Source organism: Cebus imitator, unplaced genomic scaffold, assembly GCF_001604975.1.
Source record: "Cebus imitator isolate Cc_AM_T3 unplaced genomic scaffold, Cebus_imitator-1.0 Scaffold190, whole genome shotgun sequence".
Lineage (NCBI taxonomy): Eukaryota > Metazoa > Chordata > Mammalia > Primates > Cebidae > Cebus > Cebus imitator.
In genome coordinates this window covers 2,483,044-2,505,697 of record NW_016107505.1, presented here as the reverse complement: position 1 = coordinate 2,505,697, position 22,654 = coordinate 2,483,044, and the positions used below count along the sequence as shown (strand labels likewise).

The following is a 22,654-nucleotide window of genomic DNA, read 5'->3' as shown; positions in this document are numbered from 1 at the left end:
AGCCAAAATGACAACTTAAAATTTTCAAAAAGCAAAAACCTTTACTCTGTAAGAGAGGGGACTTACTTCCCAAACAATAAGACCTAACCTAAAGATAGCATGAGGCCAACTAAATCTGTCTCTTTTGTAATGTACTCAAAAGGTAAAGAAAAAATCTTTTACTATCTCTTAATATTACACAAAAAAAAATCTTATTTAAAAGAAAACTAAATTTTGCCTTTGTATAGTGTATCATTAGCACTAAATCTAATTTTAATAAAACTATATGAATAAATCTAACTTTAATGAATTTGGCCATAATATAAGGTTGTCATAAGCATTTTATAATTTTCTGTCAAAAAACGGATATATCAATACTCCAAAAAAACCTCTGTTATTCAGACACAGGAGCCCAGATACTAGCCCTCCATCAGTGTTCTTTTTATTTTAATGTTTAATTTACAGAAAAAGTAAATAATCCCCTTCAAATTTTAGCAAACTTGTGCACATACAGAATTCCTTTTACAGGATCAATCTTTCTCAAACTTTCTACAACTTGCTTAAACACCTTCCATTTTGTTCTACTTATAACTTAAAAGAATGCTTAAAACCCCTTAAACTAGACAAAATTCCTTCCCCTTATAAACACACACACACACACACACACACACACACACACACACATTCTAATGCCTTCCTTTAACTTTTTTTTTGCCAAAAATACATCTGACTTTTCTTACACAGTTTGTATGTATCTAGCAGTTTTAATTACATGCACTAATTGTAATGTTAATTTTCAGTAACTCTTATTTTAGTGAAACACTTAGTAAGTAAGCAATTTTAATTATGCACCAGGTGCATAACCCAAAGCAAAGAACAACGCCTGGAGCTAAGCTTCTTATCCTAAAGTCACAACTCTAAGCACGTAGTTACAGACAAGTTAAGCGAGTCTCAGAAGCAAAGTTTTGTATCTTAAAACATCTAGCAGAGAGAGTGACTAATTCAGATCAAATGTCTAAATTCTGACCATGCTTCTATTTTCTTTTACTAATAATTTTAAAAAATATCTTTATTTACCAAAAATTACCAAAGCCATATGAATTTGAAAAGCATTTAGGATTATTTACTTAATTTATGAGTTAGTCAATTTAAAACCCATGCAGACAGTATACAGACATATAACCATGTACACATAAAGATCATACCAACATAAAGACATTATAGTTTTTATTTTATTTTATTTTAAGTTCCAGGGTACATGTGGAGGATGTGCAGGTTTGTTACATAGGTAAACATGTGCCATGGTGGTTTGCTGCACCTATAGACCCATCACCTAAGTATTAAGCCCAGCATGCATTAGCTATTTTTCCTGATGGTTTCCCACTGGCAACCACTCCCTGACAGGCCCCAGTGTGTATTGTTCCCCTCCCTGTGTCCACCTGTTCTCATTGTTCAGCTCCCACTTATAAGTGAGAACATGCAGTATCTGGTTTTCTGGTCCTGCATTAGTTTGCTGAGGACAATGGCTTTCAGCTCCATCCATGTTCCCACAAAGGATGTGATCTCATTCTTCTTTACGGCTACATAGCATTCTATGGTGTATATGAAACATATTTTCTTTATATAGGACTTTATAGTTTTGATTTTAAAATTTTAGCCATGAGATAGATACATTCACTAGTTCAAAAAGACAGTTGGATTAAATTGTAAAAATGATAAAATTTATCTGTTTTTCATGGCCATGACTAACGCCCTCACTAAGTTTTGGAGAAAATACAATAGCAAATTTACATCTCAAATCAGAGAGAGAGAGAAAGAGAGAGAGAGTTTGAGTGTGTTAGAGGAAGTTTTAAAATGGATGCCAAGCCGGGCACAGTGGCTCATATCTGTTATCATAGCACTTTGGGATGCCAAGGTGGGCAGATCACTTGAGGCCAGCCTAACCAACATGGCAAAACCCTGTCTCTACTATAAATACAAAAATCAGCCAGACGTAGTGGTGAGCATCTGTAAACCCAGCTATCCAGGTGTCTGAGGCACAAGAATCACTTGAACACAGGAGGCAAAGGTTGCAGGCCAAGATCATGCCACTGCGCTCCAGCCTGGGTGACAGAGCTAGACCCTGTCTCAAGAAATTAAAAATAAAATAAAATAAAATAAAAAATAAAATGGATGCTATGGCAGCACCAAATCATAGAAGTCTATCATTGTATTTCATTAGACCAATTTTATTTAGATAGGTAGTTTTTAATTTATTATCTTTTAACTAAACCACTGAGCCCAAGGCAGAGCCCACACTGATTCCTGGATCCCCAAAAAGAGAGAAATATCATGGAGCTAGGCCACATAATATTTTGACAGCATATTTTGTTACAGACATTTCTTTAAGTGTTTAAACCATGCCCTTTCTTATCTTAAATACACAAAGAGTATTACCCCGTAGTAATAATTATTTACTCTAAGCAACTACCATTAGCCATCTCCAAAAGTATGTCTATCACAAATACCAATGTCAAAACTTTTTTCATAAGACAAAGTAATTTTCAATTCCCCAAAAGCCAAAACATTAGGTAATGCAATGCAAAAGAGAGAAGGGCTTTTAGTCCTGAGTGGAATCTGTCCACTTACAATTCTTGGGATTCCATGAAGAAAAACAGAGGTTCCTTCCAGACACAGGAGTCTGGTACACTTTCCATTTTTCCCAGGGGATCCTAGGCTGTTAGAGATTCCTTTTTTATTTTTAGGTCCTTCATGTGGCATACAGGATGGCAAAAGGAAGGAAGATAAGAAGTAAATGGTAGAACAGACAGAATTCAGTTGACAGAGTTTATGCAGAGAGAACAGAGGCCTTAAAACAATATAAATACATATATGTAGCCTAAATACCTGTTTTAATTAGGTTGACTTTTGACTATAGAACTCTTTTAAAAAATTCTTTCAAATCTCTTATTACCAGATTTAAGTCAGGACAAACAGCTGATATTTCTGACCTTTTTTCCTATTCTTTTTTTTTAATTATTATACTTTAAGTTCTAGGATACGCATGCAGGTTTGTTACATAGGTATACATGTGCGACGGTAGTTTGCTGCACCCATTAGCCCATCATTCACATTAGGTATTTCTCCTAATGCTCTCCCTCCCCTAGCCCCCCACCCACTGACACACACTGGTGTGTGATGTTTCCCTCCCTGTGTCCATGTGTTCTCATTGTTCGACTCCCACTTAGGAGTGAAAACACACAGTGTTTGGTTTTCTGCTCCTGTGTTATTTTGCTGAGAATCATGTCCTTTCCCTGCAAAGGACATGAACTCATTCTTTTTTATGACTGCATAGTATTCCATGGTATATATGGAATATATATATTTTCTTTATCCAGTCCATCATTGATGGGAATTCTTTCCAAAAGAAGACGTATATGAGCCCAACAAACATATGAAAAAAATGATCATCATCACTGGTCATTAGAGAAAAGCAAATCAAAACCACATTGAGATACCATCTCATACCAGTTAGAATGATGCTCATTAAAAAATTGCTTTGGGCAGTATTGCCATTTCACAATATTGATTCTTCCTAACCACAAGAACGGAATGTTTTTCCATTTGTTGTGTCCTCTCTCATTTTGCTGAGCAGTGGTTTGTAGTTCTCCTTGAAGAGGTCCTTCACATTCCTAGTAAGTTGTATTCCTCAGTACTTTATTCTTTGTGTATCGATAGTGAATGGGAGTTCACTCATTTGGCTCTCTGTTAGTCTGTTATTGGTATATAGGAATACTTGTGATTTTTGCACATTGATTTTGTATCCTGAGACTTTGCTGAAGTTGCTTATCAGCTTAAGGAGATTTTGAGCTGAGATGATGGGTTTTTATAAATATGCAATCATAAATCTGCAAACAGAGACAATCTGACTTCCTCTCTTCCTATTTGAATATGCTTTATTTCTTTATCTTGCCTAATTGCCCTGACCAGAATTTCCAATGCTGTGTTGAATAGGAGTGGTGCGAGTTACCAAAGGTCGCTTCCTAGGTGAAATCAATAAACCTCAACTAAAGCTATGACTTAACTATGGCAAATTTTTCTCAAGAAAATTATTAAGGCTAGCCATAACATTATTATATGTCTTTTTAAATATTTAACCTTTCCATCAATTCTTTAGAATAAAAGATCTCTAAAATCTTTCTTTTAATCTATTCTGGCCATTGGCAATTAGAATGTTCAATGGAGTACTTTATTCCAATAGCAACTCAATTCAAAAGCCTTTTTAAAGCCCAGGTGGTAATTTTTCAGGTTTTACATTCCTGGAGAGGGCATAGAGGAAACATCCTCATGATTCCCAAAAATCCATTCTAAGAAATAGAGTTAAGAGAGACAAAAGATGACAAAAGCCCCATAGGGATGGGACCTTGTAAGACTAAGTTTCCCTAAGAGTGTGACATATTCAGTATAAAAAGTATCCTGCTTAAAATATTATGTGTCTCAGACTCCAGTCTTTCCAGATTGTCCATCTGACGTGAACCAAAAATTCATGCCCTCCAGATGGTAGACACTAGGAGAGAATGCCCCCACGTAGTCACCGACTCAAGTTCTCAAGGACGTAAAACAAGATGAGAGGGAAACCTCATATGATTTTTGTATCAGGGACTCACAGAAATGTTTGTCTGAACACATGCTGGTCTATCCATACTGTAAAAACTGACCACTATGCGGGGTCAGCTTGAACAGCAGGCATAAACATTCTAGGCCCATGTTCTATCCAACGCTACACCTCTTTATGACAGAACAACACAGAAAGACAAAGGAAAACAGCAAGAGAAAAGGCTATTTCTGAGAGAAAAGAGGTCACACAATATGAACATTCATACCGCAAAGTAATGAAAGTATACTAGGGTCACTACAATTCAAGACTAGCCAAATTCCTTTCTCCTGTTAATCAAAGCCTTGCAGATGAGACTGTGATTTTTACCATCTGCTCAGTGGGGTACACAGAGAAAGGGAGGCCAGGAGCCTGGCTGGTAAGAAATTTTCAGCCCTTTGCCAGCAGATCAGTCTCTGTTTCTCTTTACTGTAGCCTCTAGAAGAAAAGAGCAACTTTGATGATTATCCTGTTTTGTAGGGGGCCATAGGTTCTTGGACCCCTAAATGATCACTAAAAATCACTGACAGAGGGAAAATTGATTAATAAGAGAAAAGGCATACAAATGTATTTAATATATATATATAAGGGAGACTTCAGTGTGAAGACCCAAATACCCAATGAGTTACACACACTTATATACTATCCTGAGGCCACAGTAAGAAACACGACTCAGAGTATGGCCAGTAACAGGTAAATCAGGTTTAGTGGCAAGGCAGGTTAAGAGAGAAAGAAAGAAGTTTGGCTAGCAAAGATGGCCTTGTTATGTGGATGAAGCCTCCCTCAGAGGGAACAGATGATAAAAATTTTCCTTTCAGACATTAAAAGGTGTCAGGCTGTCAGTCTCTCCTGGATCCAGGGAAAGGCACAGGAAAGGGAGGGAGGCATGGTTACTTTCACGGGGATTCTCTGCAGATGCAAATTCTCTCCACTTAAGACAGCTGTGCAGTGTCACTTTCGTCAGGTTGGTCAAGTGGCAGTCATTTTTAAACATGTCCGAGAAATATATTTTGGGGTAAAACATTTTAATTTCCTTCAAAGAGTTTCTATCCTCAAGTAGTTTATCAACTATTGGAAAGAGGGATGCTTATAAGCAATATTATAGATACTGTGATAAATCTGCATCATGTTGTAAAACCAAAGAGAATGTCTGAGATGAGTCTCCATTAATTTAGAGGTTTATTTTGCCAAGATTGAGGATGCACCCAGGAAAAAGAGACACAAACCACAGTGGTATCTGTGGTCCATACTTTCTCCAAAGAGGATTTTGAGAGTTTTAACACTTAAAGGGGAACAAGTAGTCAGGAGGGAAAAGACAAAAAGAGGAGGGAAGGGATGGTCACTTTCTCATGAGGCTGTGATTAGAGCTCAATGAATCCACACGTTGTACGTGAAAACGAGGTGGTAGAAGGATCAATCAGTTATGTATTTGTCTCATGCTTAGTAAAACTGCACTTTACAAGAGATTAACGTAGAGAGAGTACAGGGAAAAGTCAAGCAGGCATTTGTCTCAGGGCTGGTGGGGGGATGACTTCTAGGCTCCTCTTGTCCCATACCTGTGAAGATAAGCTGTTGATTTACATTGTCAGGGTGAGGGAGGTCACCTGCAGAGACATGTGGCCTTCTCTCCTGTAGCTATTTGTTTAGGAGCAAAAGGAAAGGCAGTGTTGTGTTGTCTGTTGTGTTGTTGTTGATGTTGCTGTTGTTGTTGATGTTGCTGTTGTTGTTGCAGCACGACTCAGCTTTCAAGCTTAAATTTTCCCTTTTGGCATAGTGAATTTTCAGTCTCAAGATTTTTATTTTTCTTTCACAGGGTAATGGTAAGAAGTGGTGAATTAAAATCAGGAATGACATCTGTGATAAACCTCACAGAAGTGGATGAATTGGAGAACAATTATTGTCCATGTATCCTTTGCTCTGGTAAGTCATTTTTCTGAGTCACTGCCCCACACAGACTTCTTTTCTGTCTCCTTATGCAATCATAAGGAGACAGAATCTCTCTTCCTCCTACTTGTTTCCATTTTACCCATCCATGTGCAACAAATTATCTCAGTTATGCTCTGGAGTCTTGTAAGCAGCCCTGGTCTCAATTTTCAACCCCACACTATTTAAAGTGGACAGCTTCTGTAAGCAATGGCTGTAACACTGCATGAGTTTCTAAAAAGCAGACCACAGGATCCAATAAAGTGCAGACTGAAAACCTCATCCACCTCAGGGCATGCCCCAGAGGCACACTGCAAGGTAGACACTGCTGACCAAGGCATGTTCATGCCCTACTGGTGCATCAAAGGTAAGATCTAGCCTGCCTTGGAAAGGCTCCACATGCTTTTCTGATTGAAACAAGAACAGACAGACACTAAGCAGGCATTCTCTTCTTTGCAGGAGTTCCGCTGCCGTAACAACCATTATGGAGCAGTAGAAAGGAAAGAAATGCCCAAATACCCTGCCAGCCAAGTCCACCAAGTCAACTCTGGAAACCAGTATAACATGTTAACAAAGCTATTCCTGCCAACATCCACACATCCAACAGCAACAGCCACAACCGAATCCTAAAACTGATTCCTCAAGGATCTAGAAATAGAAATTCCATTTGACCCAGCAATCCCATTACTGGATATATACCCAAAGAACTATAAATCATTCTACTATAAAGACACATACACACCGTATGTTCATTGCAGCCCTGTGTACAATAGCAAAGACCTGGAACGAACCCAAATGCCCACAATGATATACCGGGCAAAGAAAATGTGGCACATATACACCATGGAATACTACACAGCCGTAAAAAACAATGAGTTCATGTCCTTTGTAGGGACTTGGATGAATCTGGAAACCATCATTCTCAGCAAACTGACAGAAGAACAGAAAGCCAGACGCCACATGTTCTCACTCATAGGAGGGTGTTGAACAATGAGAACACGTGGATTCAGGGAGAGGAGCATCACAGACTGGGGGTCAGTTGGAGGGGTAGGGGAGAGACAGCGGGGGGTGGGGAGGGAGGGGAGGATAGGGAGGGATAACATGGGGAGAAATGCCAGATATAGTATGCACCTAAAGTAAAATAAAGAAATTTTTTTAAACCATAAAACAATTATCTAAAAATTTTTTTAAAAAGAACTACTCTTCAGAAAAAAAAAAATTATTTCCAAATATTACTGCTCATTGACAATGCACTTGCACCCAAGAGTTCTGATAGAGATGTACAAGAAGACTAATTGTTTTTATGCCTGCTAATTCAACATCTGCTCTGCAGCTCATAGATCAAGGAATAATTTCAACCTTCAAATCTTCGTATTTAAGAAATACATTTCATTAGTCTATAGATGCCATTGATAGTATTCCTCTGATGGATGTGGGGAAAGTCAATTGAAAACTTTCTGGAAAGAATTCACAATTCTAGGTGTCGTTCAGAACATCCATGATTAATGGGAGAAGGACAAAATTACAACACTAACAAGAGTTTGGAAGGAGTTGATTTTGGCCGTCACAGATTGTTTAAAGGGGTGCAGGACTTCTGTGGAAGAAGCAACCACAAATGTGATAGAAATAGCAAAATAATTGGAATTAGAAATGAAGCCTGCAAGTGTGACTGTACTGCCACTGTAATGGATGAGGAGTTGCTTATTGCAGATGAGCAAAGAAAGTGGTTTCTTGAGGTAGCATCTACTCCTGCTGTGAACATTGCTGAAATGACAGCATAGGATTTAGAATACTACATAAACTTAGCTGATAAAAGAGCAGCAGAGCTGGAGACAACTGGCTCCAATTTTGAAAAAAGTTCTACTATGAATAAAATGCTATCAAACAGCATATGTGCTATGGAGAAACATTTTTGAAAGGAAGAGTCAATTCATGTGGTAAACTTCATTGTTGTCTTGTTGTTAAAAGTTGCCACAGCCACCCCAACTTTCAGCAACCACCACCCTAACCAGTCAGCAGCCATCAACATCAAGGCAAGACCCTCTCCCTCAAAGGAAGAATCAGGGGAGAAGGAATGCAAGACCCCAGAAGCACGCCATTGTGTAAGCCCCAAGTTAAAAGGTCAAACAGGGCATTTCATCTCTTAAGTCACCTCAAGTTCAAGACTTGCTGAAAGCACAAGTGATTGCGAGCATTTTTTAAGCTATAAAGTATTTTCTTATTTTTACATTCAATGTTTATAATAGTTATATATGTATATACCTACATTGCAGATACATACATATATACCCATAAAATTTTTATATTTTTATTGTAGGTGTATACATGTATGGGGTGCCTGAGCTATTTTGATACAGGTATAAAATGTAAAATAATTATATCAGGATAAATGGGGTATTCATCACCTCAAGTATTTATTATTTCTTCGTGTTTTGAATGTTCCAATTATACTCTTAGTTGTTTTAAAATGTACAGTACGTTATTCTTGACTATAGGCACCCTGTTGTGCTGTCAAATACTGGAGCTTATTTATGCTAACTATATTTTTGTACCCATTATCTATCCCCACTTTTTCCTCCGCAACTAATTACCCTCTCCAGCCTCTGGTAATCATCATTCTATTCTCTACTCTATGAGTCCGATTGTTTTAATTTTGAGCTGCCATAAATAAGTGAGAACATGCAAAGTTTGTCTTTCTGTGCCTGGCTTATTTCACTTGGCATAATGTCTTCCAGGTCCATCCAATCGCAAATGACAGGACTGCATTCTTTTTTATAATGGAATAGTACTCCACTGTGTATATGTGCCACATTTTCTTTACCTGTTTATCTGTTGACGAACACAGGTTAATTCCAAATTGTGGCTATTAATAGTGCTGCAATAAACATGGGAGTCCAGATATCTCTTCAATATACCAGTTTCCTTTTCTTTAGATATACATCTAGTGGTGAGTTTACTAGATCATAGGGGAGTTCTATTTTTAGATTTTTGAGGAACCTCCATACTGTCCTCAATAGTAGCTGTATGAGTTTACATTCCCACCAACAGTGTACAAGGGTTTCTCTTTCCCCACGTCCTCACCAGCATTCATTATTGCCTATCCTTTAGATAAAACCCATTTTAACTGGGGTGAACAATATCTCATAGCAGCTTTGATCTGCATTTCTCTGATGATCAGTGATGTTGAGCAACTTTTTGTATAATTGTTTGCCACTTGAATGTCTTCTTTTGTGAAATGTCTATTCAAATATTTGGTCCATTTTTAATAGGATGAATAAATGTTTTCCTATTAAGTTGTTTGAGCTCCTTATATATTCTGGGTATTCATTCCTTGCCAGATAGATAGTTTGCAAATATTTTCTCCTCTTCTGTGTTGTCTCTTCACATTGTTGATTGTTTCATTTGCTTTGCAGAGGCTTTTTACCTTAATGAAATTCCATTTGTCTGGTTTTGCTTTGGTTGCCTCTGCTTGTGGGGTATTACTCAAGAATCTTTGCACAGACAAATACTTTGCAGAGTTCCCCTAATGTTTTCTTCTGTTAGTTTCATAGTTTCTGGTTTTAGACCTAAGTCTTTAATCCATTTTGATTTGATTTTTGTATACAAATGTGATAGTGTCTAGTTTCATTCTTCTGCATATGGATATCCAGTTTCCCTAGCACAATTTGTTAAAGATTCTGTCCTTTTGGCCAGGCATGGTGGCTCACACCTGTAATCCCAGCAATTTGGGAGGCCAAGGCAGGTGGATCACCTGAGGTCAGGAAGTTCAAGACCAGCCTGACCAATATGTTGAAACCCTGTCTTTACTAAAAGAACAAAAAAAAAAAAAAAAAACAGCCAAGAGTGGTGGCGTGCGCCTGTAGTCCCAGCTACTTGGAAGGCTGAGGCAGAAGAATTGCTTGATCCCAGGAGATGGTGGTTGCAGTGAGCCAAGATACTATCACTTACTCCAGCTTATACTCCAGCCTGGGTGGCACAGTGAGACTCTGTCTCAAAAAAAATAAAAGATGCAGTCATTTCCCCCAGTGTGTGTATGTTCTCAGCATCTTTGTTAAAAATGAGTTGGCTTCAAATGCATGGATTTATTTCTGGGTTTTTGATTCTGTACTATTGGTCTATGTGTCTGTTTTTATGCCAGTACCATGCTGTTTTGGTTACTATAGCTCTGTAGCATAATTTGAAGTCAGGTAATGTAATTCCTCCAGTTTTCTTCTTTTCATTCAGGATGGCTTTGGCTATTCGGGATCTGCTGTGATTCCATACAAATTTTGAGATTTTTTTTTTCTATTTCTGTGAAGAATGTCATTAGCATTTTTATAAGGATAGCCTTGAATCTGTATGGACATTTTAACAATATTACTTCTTCCAATCTAGGAACATAGAATACTTTTCCTTTTTTCATGTGTTCTCTTCAATTTCTTACATCAGTATTTTATAGTTTTCTAAGTAGAGATCATTCACTTCTTTGGCCAAGTTTATTCCTAAGCATTTTATTTCATTTGTAACTGTTATAAATAGGATTACTTTCTCAATTTATTTTCCAGATTGTTCACTGTGGGCATATAGAAATGCTACAGATTTTTGTATGTTGATTTTCTATCCTGTAACTTTACTAAATTTGTTAGTTCTAATAGGATTCTCCAAATATAAGATCATACCATCTGAAAACAAGAATAATTTGACTTATTTCTTTCCAATTTGGATGCCCTTAATTTGTTTCTCTTGACTAATTGCTGTAGCTAGGATTTCCAGTGCAATGTTGAGTAACAGTGGTAAAAGTTAGCATCCGTATTATATTCTCAATCTTAGAGAAAAGACTTTCAGTTTTTTGCTGTTCAGTATAATACTAACAGCAGGTCTGTCGTATTTGGCTTCTATTGTGTTGAAGTATGTTCTTTCTATCTCCAGTTTTTGAGGGTTTTTTATCATGAAGGGATGTTGAATTTTATCAAATGCTTTTTCAGGATCAATTGCAATGATCTTATGTTTTTCCTCCTTCATTCTGTTGATATGATGTATCACATTGATTGATTTGTGTATGTTGAACTATCCTTATACCTCTGAGGTAAACTCTGCTTGGTCATGATAAGTGATCTAATGTATTGATGAATTTGGTTTGCCAGTATTTTGTTGAGGATTTTTGCATCAATGTTCATCAGAGATATTGATTCATTGTTTTCTTTTTTTTTTTTTTTATGTGTTTGTGTTTTTGTCTGCTTTTTATATCAGGGCAATCCTGGCCATATAGAATGAGTTTGAAAGTATTCCCACCTCCTCTATTTTTCAGAATAGTTGAAGAGGATTTGTACTAGTTCTTCTTTAAATGTTTGGTTGATTTCAGCAGTGAAGTCATTGGGTCTCAGGCATTTCTTTGCTGGAAGACAATTACAGCTTTGATCTTATTATTTGTTATTGGTCCACTCAGGTTTTTAATTTCTTTATGATTCAATCTTGTAGCTTTTACATGTCTAGGAATTTATCCATTTCTGCTAGGTTTTCCAATTTATTGGCATATGGTTGCTTATAGTAGTTCTTTAATAATACTTTGAATTTCTGCAGTATCAATTGTAATGTGTCATCTCTGATATTATTTATTTGTGTCTTTTTTTATAGTCTGGCTAAAGGTTTGTCAATTATTTTGTTTTGTCCAAAAAAACAACTTTTTATTTTCTTGATCTTTTCGTTTTTTATTTAAACTTTATTTATTTATGCTCTTATACTTATGGTTTCTTTTCTTCTACTAATTTGGGGTTTGGTTTGCTCTTACTTTTCTAGTTATTTAAGATGCATTGTTAGATTGATTATTTGATGTTTTTCTACTTTTTTGATGTAGGCATTTATTGCTATAAATTTCCCACTCAGTACTGCTTTTACTGTATCCCATAGGTTTTGGTATGTTGTATTTCCATTTTCACTTGTTTCAAGAAATTTTTTTATTTCCTTAATTTTTTCATTGGTCATTTAGGAAAATATTGTGTAATTTCATGGGTTTGTATAGTTCCCAAAGTTCCTCTTGTTATTGATTTCTAGTTTTATCTCACTGTGGTCGGAGAAAATATTTGATATGATTGCTATTTTTTTTAATTTCTTGAAAAACTTGTTTTGTGGCCTAACATATGGTCTATTCTTGAGAATAACCCATGTACTGAGGAGAAGAGTGTATATTCTGTAGTGGCTGAATACAGTGTTCTCTAAATATTTACTAGGTTGATTTGGTCTATAGTGCAGATTAAGATGAAGTTTGTTGTTCTTTCATTGATTTTCTGTCTGGATTATCTACCCAATGTTGAAAGTGGGCTATTGAAGTATTTGGCTGGTAATTGTGTTGGGGTTTATCTATCTTTTTCTTCAGCTCTAATAATATTTGCTTTATGTATCTGGGTACTCCACAGTTGGTTTTATATATATATATATATATATATATATATATATATATATATAATTATTATATCCTCTTGCTGATTTGGTCCCTTTATCATTATATGACAACCTTCCTGGGAACTAGGGCCTAGAATCAGGAACTTTAGGAATCTACTTGGTGCTTTATTTTGCTGTAGCTGAGGTAGTATCCAGGTTGCAGGACAAAGTCCTTTTTACTCTTTCTTTTCCTTTCCTCAAGCAGAAAGAGCCTCTCCCCACAGCCACCACTACCCCAGGACCTTCATGAGTACTGCCTGGCTACCACTGATGTTTGTTCAAGACCCAAGGGCTCTTTTGTCAGCAGATGGTGAATCCTGCCAGGACTGGGTCCTTCTCTTCAGTACAGTAAGTTCCCCTCTGGCCCAGGATGGGTCTAGAAATGTTGTCCAGGTACTACAGCCTGGATTGAACAACCTCAAAACTCAACTTGGAGCTTCATTTTATGGTGGCTGAGCATGTGTAAGACAAAGTTACATGACAAAGTCTTTTTTACCATTTCCTCTTCTTTCCTCAAGCAGAGTCTCTTCACATGGTCATCACCAGGACCCTGGCAATAAGTGCCTACCTACCACTGATATTTATTTCAAGCCCAAGGTCTCTTTGGTCAGCAGATGGTGAATCCTGCCAGGACTGAGTCCTGCCCAACACTACAGTAGGTTCTATTGTGGCCCAAAGTGGGTCTAGAAATATTGTCTAGGCACTAGGGCCTAGAACTGGGGACTTTAGGAATCTGCTTGGAGTTTTATTTTACTATATCTGGGCTACAACCCAAGTTGCAAGACAAAGTCCTTTTTACTCCTCCCTCTCCTTCCTTCAAAAGGAGTCTCTCCCCATGTTCATCACTGTTCTAGGTCCGTGATGAGTACTGCCCAGCTGCTACTGATGTTTATTCAAGGACCCAGGGCTCTTTAGTCAGCAGGTGGTGAATCCTGCCAGGACTTTGTTTTTCCCTTCAGGATAACAGGTTCTTTTCTGGCCCAGGTGTAGGTCTTGGAATGTTATCCAGGAGCTAGGGCCTAGAATAGAGATTTCAGAGATCTGCTTATTGTTTTATGTTACTGTGGCTGAGCTGGTATCCCAGTTGTCAGACAAAATCCTCTTTACTCTCCTCTTTCCTTTCCTCAAGCAAAAGGAGTCTCTTTTAGAGCTGCAAGCTGTGCTTTCTGGAGTTAGGAGAGGGGTAAAACTAATACTCCTTTGGCCACTGCAGCTAGTATGTCTCTGGGCCACACACACTGCAAGTCCTGTGAGTGGCTCTGAGCCCAACACTGCACCAGGTCTTGCCCAGGAATTGCAGTCCCTGTGGCCAAGACTACTATTCAAATTTATTTAGGACTACAGAGTGCTTTAGCCCATGGTGGGTAGTGCTAGCCAGAAATGAATTTCCAAACACTGGCATGGACAATTCCCCTCTGGCTAGGGTTGGTCTAAATGGTCCCTCCGTGGACGCTTAGCAGCTGAATTCTGCCTATGTTGCCTTCTTCTGTGACAGAGCAGCATTGAGTTTCAATGCAAAATCCCACAATCACTGCACTCTCCCTCCCCCAAACACAGATTCTCTCTCCATGCCACACATCCACTGCTGAGGGAAAGGGGAGGGGTGGTGTAGGCAATTCAAGACTATCTTTCCTACCTTCTTTAGTGCCTCTTTCCTCGACATGACACTAAAACCAGTTACTGTGATTGCTCCTCTGATTTTTTTTTCTTATGAAGGTGCTTTCTTGTGGACATAGTTGTTCAATTTGGTGTTTTTGCAGGAGTGGACAATCATGGGAGGGTTCACTTGGCCACCTTGCTCCACCTCTCCAATCAGCAATAAAATATTTTTAAATTAAGGTATGCATATTAATTTTCAGACATAATGCTGTTGCACACCTTAGTAAACTACCATGTAGTATAAACATAACTTTTACACGTACTGAGAAACCAAAAACTTTTAGTGACTTGCTATACTGAGATAGTCACTTTGCTACAATGGTCTGGAACCAAACTCACAATATCTATGAGTATGCCTGTATATATATGCAGATGTAGAAGTAGGTACCAAGAGCAACTGTTTGCCACAACAAATTTTATGCAGAAATTTGCAGATCCATTTTTCTCCCTTTACTTAACACAAAACACAATAGGGCATTAAATATTTTTAAAATATAAAAAGACAAAAGTGAGCTCAAAAACAATTTAGAAATCTCTATGAAACCAAAAATAGAAGGGAACTACATAGTAGTGTCTGGGATTTGAAAATGCACATCTATAGAGCTCTGAGCCTCAGTACAGGCTGTCCACCTTAACTCAAATAATTATTTCTGGGGCAGATGCCTTTTATGAACAGCGATTTTATAAGCCTCTGCAGGCAGCCAACCAAGGCTTTTTGCTCAGGGATACCGACCCTGCCTTTCTAGTAATTTTCCTCTCCCTGCCCCCTCCACCCCAGCCCACCCAAAGTTTCTGTTCTCACCCATAGAGGTCATGATGGAAATTGGGGCCCCAGTTCCTTGCAGTATGTGTAGCCTCTCCTCATACTCTGAGTGGTAATCACAAATGTGGGCAGTGAAGATGCACAAACTCATGTATCTATTCTCCCTCAGGAACCCAGCCCTTTCCTGGGCACAGCTGAAGGAGGAGCTTCTAGAGATGAAGCAGGTGATCCTGTAACACTGGGCCAGGTCCAGCTGCCAAGAAGAAACCAGGTCCAGGAAGCACTTTTCCACATGGTGGCCTTGATAGCCACTGAGAATATTCTGAGCCTAGGAAAGAAAACAAAGAGATAGGTCACTTGTGAACAGGGAGGGAGAGCCTGGATCAGGTGAAACTAGGGAAGCAAGGAGCCTCCAGCACAAAATTAGATAAGGCACCAAAATCCCAGTTATCAGAATGAACGAATTTCTATAGAATATTGAAAATGTAAAAACTGAAGCAACAATTCTAAGATGAACAAATATCAACCATTTAATACAAAGAGATCGGGAGCAATTTTGTCCCAGCTCCAATATACTCAGCACAGCATTGTTACTATGTCTTTTTTTTCCTTTTCTTCTTCTTCTCCTTCTCCTTCTTCTTCCTCTTCCTTCTTCTTCTTCTTCCTCTTCTTCTTCTTCTTCCTCTTTTCCAACTGTCTGTCTTCATTTAAAATCTTTTGGATGACTTCTGGTATTTCAACTCCTGAAAGGAAAGGGAACTAATATGGTTTCACTGTGTCCTCACCCAAATCTCATCTTGAATTGTAGCTCTCATAATCCCCAAGTGTAGTGGGAGGGACCCAGTTGGAGTAATTGAATCATGGGGGTGGGTTCTTGCCATGCTGTTCTCGAGATAGTGAATAAGTCTCATGATATATGATGATTTTATGAAGGGCATTTCCCCTGTACATGATCTCTTGCCTGCCACCATGTAAGACATGTCTTTGTCCTCCTTTACTTTGATTGTGACACCTCCCCAGCCACGTAAAACCGTGAGACCATTAAACCTATTTTTCTTTATAAATTATCCAGTCTTGGGTATGTCTTCATAGCAGTATGAAAATGGACTAACACAGGGACCAAAATTAAGCAGTATGGGGCAGAAGCCATGATTCAGGATCATTGTGCATAAAGTAGGCCAATACTAGGTTCTTTTGCCCAGAAAATAAGCTAAAGATAACTGGAACAACTCCCCAGGGCTGAGACTGATAAGAAGCCACCTTGACACTTAGTGGGAAAGAACAACTGATCACTGGTCAAGCCAAGCACAGGATATGCAAAGCATCTGTGACATCCTGTGGACAAGAGCCACAAACTTTTATAGAAGAGCTGATTCTATGTCTCCTGGAATTTTGGAGGAAGCAGTGAATACTGCTAGAAGAAAGGAGAGAGTGCTAGGAGAGAAAACACCAAACAACCCATCCAAATGGGGAAAGCAGACACTATGAAATATGGGCCAAGAGAAGCTCAACAGATCTGAATGAAGATGAAAATAAGAAAGCGATATGAGAAAGACCTAAAAACAAGTATATTTAAGGTTTGAAAGAACTAGTGGTGAAAATGATCCTACTTTTTGAAATCTAAATAAAGCTGATGAATATGTGAAAGAATCACAAATATGGAAAAGAATCAATCAAAATCCTAGAAATACAAAATATTTTCATTAATCTTTAAAACTTGATCAGGCTCAGTGGCTCATCCCTCTAATCCCAGTACTTTGGGAGGCCAAGGTGTGTGAATCACTTGAGCTCAGGAGTTCAAGACCAGCCTAGCCAACATGGCAAAACCCCGTCACTACAAAAATTAGACATGGTGGTGTGTACCTGTGGTCCCAGCTACTTGGGAGGCTGAGGTAGAAGAATTACTGGAGTCTAGAAAGTCAAAGCTGCAGTGAGCCATACTTACATCACTGCACTCCAGCCTGGGTGACACAGTGAGACGCTGTTCTCAAAACAAATGAAAAATTAACCACGAAAAATGTGCAAACAACTACAAATAATTGAATAAAAATTAATAATACTTGCAAATATACTATAAAATCTACAAGGACACAGCACAGTGAGAGTAATAAAAAATGAAAGATGTTAAAAGAAATGAATAGATTGAGAATATTTAAAATACATATAACATAAACACGTATCTTATATTACAATGTATGTAATAGAAGAATGGCGTTATATCAAATGAACATTAGCTATTTACTAATGTTAATTCAGCTGAGCAGCTAGCATAGTAAATGACAAGGACAGCACTCCACAGGCTCATCCTATGGTCTTCAGTCTAAAGACACACGTGTCTCTTTCCAAACCATACCTATAGACTCAACAAACAAGAGTATTGATTCTGAACAGTTCTCTAAGATGATACTATTTCTATTTAATTATGAAGTTCTAGAGTTGCCTACCCATTTTATGACAGTTAATATCTGCCATCTCTCAATCGTTGACTGGTCGTTCTATTATGATGGTTACTCTATAGACCTTAGTACACTTCTGTCTCTATCAGAACACAATGGTTATTTTTGTGTTTCTCCTCTGCACTCCAAATCACTGAGATCTCCAAAACACTACCTCAACAGGGATATATTGGCCACAGGGCAAGGCTGTCCACCCTACCTGAAAGAATTATTTCTGAGGTAGATGCCATTTATGAACAGCAATTTTTTTCAAGTTACTCTGTGCTGTGGTTTGTATTTTGTTTGTCTCCACAAAAACTCATGTTGAAATTTGATTAGCAGTGCAGCAGCATTGGGAGGTGGAGCCTAATAGAAGGTCTTTGTATCATGGAGGCAAATGCCTCATGAATTGATTCATGCCATCTCATGGGAGTGAGTTTTTACTCTCACAGGACTGCATTCATTACGGCGAGAACAGGTATGAAGTAAGCCCAGCCTTTAGTGATTGTCTCTTTGTATATGTCCTCCCAGTGTTCCACTTCTCTGCCATGTTTTGACACAGCACATGGCCCTCCTCAGAAGCTAAGCAGATTCAAGTATCATGCTCTTATACTTTCCAGCCATCAGAATCATGAGCCAGATCGGCCTATTTTCTTTGTGAAGTACCTGGCCTCGGGTGTTTGGCTATAGCAATGCTAAATGAACTAAGACCCTAAAACACAATCTCATGATTATTCCTTGATGAGACATGGGCTAGCACAAGATCCAAACAACTATTACTCTTACTGGTTAGTGGTAACTGAATCTATGACCCTGGAGTTCTGAGATAAAAGATATAAATTTATCCTCATAGGAGTCTTCAGTCTTTCTCTTGAAACATTCCCTTCCTTTGCTATCTTTCTCACTGTAAACTTCTGGTTGTCCTCTTATCTCTTGGACTATTACATATTGGGCTCCTTTAGTCATTGATTATCATGGGCTGAATAGTGTCTCCCAAAAATCATGTCTACACACAACCTGTGACTGTGATCTTATTTGTACGAGTTGCACATTCCTAATCCAAAAATTTGAAATCCAAAATGCTCCAAAATCTGAAATGTTTTCAGCACCAAAATGATGCCACAGAGGATGATAAAGACGACGTTAACTCAGTAGGAAAAGTATTTATAGCTGACATGGTACAAATCTGTGATGGGCTTTTTTAAGCACTAGAGCAGCATGCATGTATAAGAGAACAAGAAACCATGTCAGCTTATGAAATGAAAGAGCACCTTCTCAGACAAAAACCATTGTTAATGAGGCAGATGACTCTGGAGGACCCATTTTTAACATCCATCCAGCACATTGACTCCTCATTACTAGGGAACCCAATTTCTGGTCCCTCAACTGCTTCTGACACTTCTTCTCACCTAAAATATAAAATACAGTCTACATAACCTTAATCAAAACACAGCATCATCTATAGACTGAAATCTGCCATTGTTTGCTGTTACCATGGTTTAACAGCTGATACAGGTATTGTGGTGATACTGCTGTGCTGCTCAGTTGCCCTGACCACATTATTTGTTCACTGTACTATTGATTAATCAAATGTTTTACTGTTAAGTACCATGTGTGAATAATTATGAGAAAATGACTGCTTATCAGTAGCATATAAACTCAGAGTCAGGAATGATGATGATGTCAAACAACCTCTGATTGCCCGCATGGGTGGTTCGATGTACACAAACTTTGTTTCATGCACAAAATTATTTTAAATATTGTATTAAACGAGTTTCAGGCTATATGCATAAGGAGTATATGAAATGTAAATGAATTTTATGTTTAGGATTGGGTTCCATCCCCAAGGTATCTCATTATGTATATGCAAATATTCCAAAATGTAAAGAAATCCAAAACCCCCAAATACTTCTGTTCCCAAGTGTTTCACATAAGGGATACTCAAAAAGAGAACAGAGGGAGGGGAGGGGAGGGAGGGAGGGGAGGGGAAGGGGGAGGGAAGGGGGGGGAGGGGGCAGGGGAAGGGAAGGGGGCAGGAAGGGAGGGGAAGGGGGAGCGAAGGGAGGGGAGGGGGGAGAAGAGGGGAGGGGAGATTTCCTTCTCTCTGCTTTCCTTAGCAGCTTTTACCTGCCTCTGCCACAGACGTTGTATTATATGAAATTGTTGATCTCTCAATGTACAAACACTTGCTTTTAAAGAGTAGTGACTTGTCTTAGTTTTCTTTTTAAATGAATTACGGTTCCTAGAACAGAGGAAGAATTCAGTAAATGTTTGGAGAAAGAATCTGGCGTCTTTAATTCTATCCTCGGGCAGTCCTAAACCAAGCCTTTAAAGCTGAGCTACCAAGCTCTTTCATCTTAGTCCCTCAGGAGTACACCTTCTGCTGTTGTGCCTGACAAATCCAAAGTCTTGCTTCTCTGGCAATCAAATTTACCTTCAGTCTTCAGCTTCTATTGCCTGGTAAGCTCTTCCCACCTTAAACCTTGCTTGTCCCCTTCCCATCACTGTGACTATATTCTACCTTGCATTTTCTGATCATGACCCCCAGTGCCCCTGCATTCCATTAGCTGGCTCTGATGGGCTATTTCTCTGCCTCTCTACCCAGCCTGAATCATCAGCCAGCTTATAACCAATAAGCACCCCCAACCATTTCACCAGTACAACTCCAGAGCAGGCCAAATAGGAAATTCAGCAAAGTGTTTAAGGGTTGAAAACCTGCAACTAAGGATTTCATGACCTTAAATCTCTTTAGCGTTGATTCCTTAAATTGTGTTACCATGGATGGGAAAAGGGAAAAAAATCAATTAATTCTGTATTTTAAAAACTGCTTGTGTGAGACCAGGCACAGTGGCTCATGCCTGTAATCCCATGGTTTGTGTGCATCGAGGTGTTTGCAGTAATTTCTGATGGTAGTTTGTATTTCTGCGAAATCAGTGGTGATATACCCTTTATCATTTTTTATTGCATCTATTTGATTCTTCTTTTTTTTAATTAATCTGGCTAGTGGTCTATTTTGTTGATCTTTTCAAAAAACCACCTCCTGGATTTATTAATTTTTTGAAGGGTTTTTTGTGTCTCTATCTCCTTCAGTTCTGCTCTGATCTTAGTTATGTCTTGTCTTCTGCTAGCTTTTGAGTTTTTTTTATCTTGCTCCTCTAGCCCTTTCAATTTTGATGATAGGATGTCAAATTTAGATCTTTCCTTGCTTCTCATGTGGGCATGTATTGCTATAAATTTTCCTCTAGATACTGCTTTAAATGTGTTCCAGAGATTCTGGTACATTGTGTCTTCATTCTTGTTGGTTTTGAAGAACATCTTTATTTCTGCCCTCATTTCATTGTTTATGCAGTCGACACTCAGAAGCAGGTTGTTCGGTTTCCATGAAGTTGTGCTGTTCTGAGTTAGTTTCTGAACCCTGAGTTCTAATTTGATTGCACTGTGGTCTGAGAGACTGTTTGTTATGATTTCCATTCTTTTGCATTTGCTAAGGAGTGATTTACTTTCAATTATATGGTCAATTTTAGAGTAGGTGTCATGTGGTGCTGAGAAGAATGTATATTCTGTGGATTTAAGGTGCAGAGCTCTGTAGATGCCTGTTAGGTTTGGTCCAGATCTGAGTTCAAGTCCTGGATATCCTTGTTAATTTTCTGTCTCATTGATCTGTCTAATATTGACAGGGGAGTGTTAAAGTCTACCACTATTATTGTGTGGGAGTCTAAGTCTCTTTGTAAGTCATTAAGAATTTGCTTTATGTATCTGCATGCTCCTGTATTGGGTGTGTATATATTTAGGATCCTTAGCTCTTCTTGTTGCATTGATCCTTTTACCATTATGTAATGCCCTTCTTTGTCTCTTTTGATCTTTATTGGTTTAAAGTCTATTTTATCAGACTAGTATTGCAACTCCTGCTTTTTTCTCTCTCTCTCTCTATTTGCTTGGTAAATCTTCCTCCATCCCTTTATTTTGAACCTACATATATCCTTGCACTTGAGATGGATCTCCTGGATACAGCAAGCTGATGGGTTTTGACATTTTATCCATTTTGCCAGTCTGTGTCTTTTGATTGGGGCGTTTAGCCCATTTACATTTAGGGTTAATATTGTTATGTGTGAATTTGATCCTGACATTTTGGTGCTAGCTGGCTGTTTTGCCTGTTAGTTGATGCAGTTTCTTCATTGTGTTGATGCTCTTTACCATTTGGTACATTTTTGGAGTGGCTGGTACTGGTTGTTCCTTTCTATGTTTAGTGCGTCTTTCAGGAGCTCTTATAAAACAGACCTGGTGGTGATGAAATCTCTGAGCAATTACTTGTTCATAAAGGATTTTATTTCTCCTTCACTTATGAAGCTTAGTTTGGCTGGATATGAAATTCTAAGTTAAAAGTTCTTTTCTTTAAGGATGTTAAATATTGGCCCCACTCTCTTCTGGCTTGTAGGGTTTCTGCCAAGAAATCCACTGTGAATCTGATGGGCTTCCCTTTGTGGGTAACCCGACCTCTCTCTCTGGCTGCCCTTAGCACTTTTGCCTTCATTTCAACCCTGGTGAATCTGAAGATTATGTACGTTGGGGTTGCTCTTCTTGAGGAATGTCTTTGTGGTGTTCTCTGTATTTTCTAGACTGGAATATTGGCCTGCCTTGCTAGGTTGGGGAAGTTCTCCTGCATACTATCCTGAGGAGTGTTTTCCAGCTTGGATTCATTCTCTCCATCACATTCAGGTACACCTATCAAACATATAAGGTCTTTTTACATAATCCCATATTTCTTGGAGGCTTTGTTCACTTCTTTTCACTGTTTTTTCTCTAATCTTGCCTTCTCATTTTATTTCAGTGAGTTGATCTTCAATC

At 38.4% G+C, this 22,654-nt stretch overlaps 1 pseudogene; it reads left to right on the top strand.

The window, feature by feature from the left end:
- LOC108316595 overlaps positions 1–7,165 on the top strand; it is a 34,498-nt pseudogene extending 27,333 nt beyond the window's left edge.
- The last annotated feature ends 15,489 nt before the right edge of the window (positions 7,166–22,654 follow it).